Here is a 1,349-nt window from a genome sequence, read left to right as displayed (position 1 = left end):
GTTTGAGCAGATTTATATTATGGAGCCCATTCTACAGCGTCGCGCCAAGCGACGTATGAGGATTTTGCAGACCTGGACCGTGTTGCATTTCTGGATATTGAGAAAAAGACGGTAGAGCACAACCGATATGCAAGGAGTTTCTAGACAATCCCGCTGGACCTCGAACGCGTAACCGTCCTATGGTGTCTGAGGTTGCAGCGACTCTTATTGAGGATGGCAATTTGGCTCAACATCGGGATCTACCGCTCTATACACGAGACCACAAACTATTACGTTTATTCGAGACCAAGACTAGATACGATCCACTCCAATGTCTACTGTCTACTCCTACTTCCGTACAGCGAGAGGGGTTGGGCCTATAGAGACGTGTTTGTAAATGGCGATGAGTATCGCAACAAAAAGAAGATGTCGCTTCGCGCGCCCGGTGCCTACCGTCTCCACCAAGGCAGGCGTATGTTTCAGCCATGGTGCGTAGATCAGCGCGCAAAATGCGTGCAGGAACAGCTTCGATGGGTGGCTACGAGCCACTAAACAATTGGAGCCGACCAATACAGAGGTGTCCAGGATGCGCTGATCAACGAAGACACAATTGCTCTGGAGGAAGGAGAAATGCTGCTATTGGAATACGATCAGTCTAAGAATAGATTTGCGCACACGGATCGGAATGCGGAAGGCAGCGGAGGGTCCGTCTAAAAGGTGGATTCGGCGAACAATTATCAAGTGACAAATGGATGCATCATCGACTTGTCTCCGAGAGATATAGAGCGGTTCTACCTCCGTTTGTCGCTCTGTAATCGAAAAGACCTTGTATCCTTCAAGAACTTGAGACTGTTATTGGGGCCGTATGTCGTACATTCCAAATTGACGTGCGGGAGCCTGGCTACTAGCAAAATGACAACGAGTGGATCTCCTGCTTACGGAAGCAGTTGCGTTTAATGTACCGTATTAACTACGACAACTCATCTTCACGATTCTGGTTGTGTACTCAGATCCGGTGGATGTTCGTGGTCTTTGAAATCCGTTCTTCGCGCATCTTTTTAAATATTTCTCGCGAAAGCACCACTCTATAATCCATTCTTTCAAATCCTCATTTGTGGAGTATGAAACCCTGAAGAGCATGCAAGAACTACTCCAAACGAACGGATATTCACTTGCCAACTTTGTTAAGCTACCACAACTGAGTACGTTTCTCCGATATGCTCACGAATCGCTTCGATAAAACAGCTGAATTATACGTGAGCTTACCGGATTTGTTGAGTCCGTCTTAGGAGAGATTGTAAGTACAGAAGTCCAGCTGAATAAGGGACAACGGGCCATTTACGGTCAGATTATTCAAGCGGTGACAACGA

Source organism: Phytophthora parasitica, assembly GCF_000247585.1.
Source record: "Phytophthora parasitica INRA-310 unplaced genomic scaffold supercont2.103, whole genome shotgun sequence".
In the NCBI taxonomy this organism is placed as follows: domain Eukaryota; phylum Oomycota; class Peronosporomycetes; order Peronosporales; family Peronosporaceae; genus Phytophthora; species Phytophthora nicotianae.
This window is presented reverse-complemented; position numbering follows the sequence as displayed.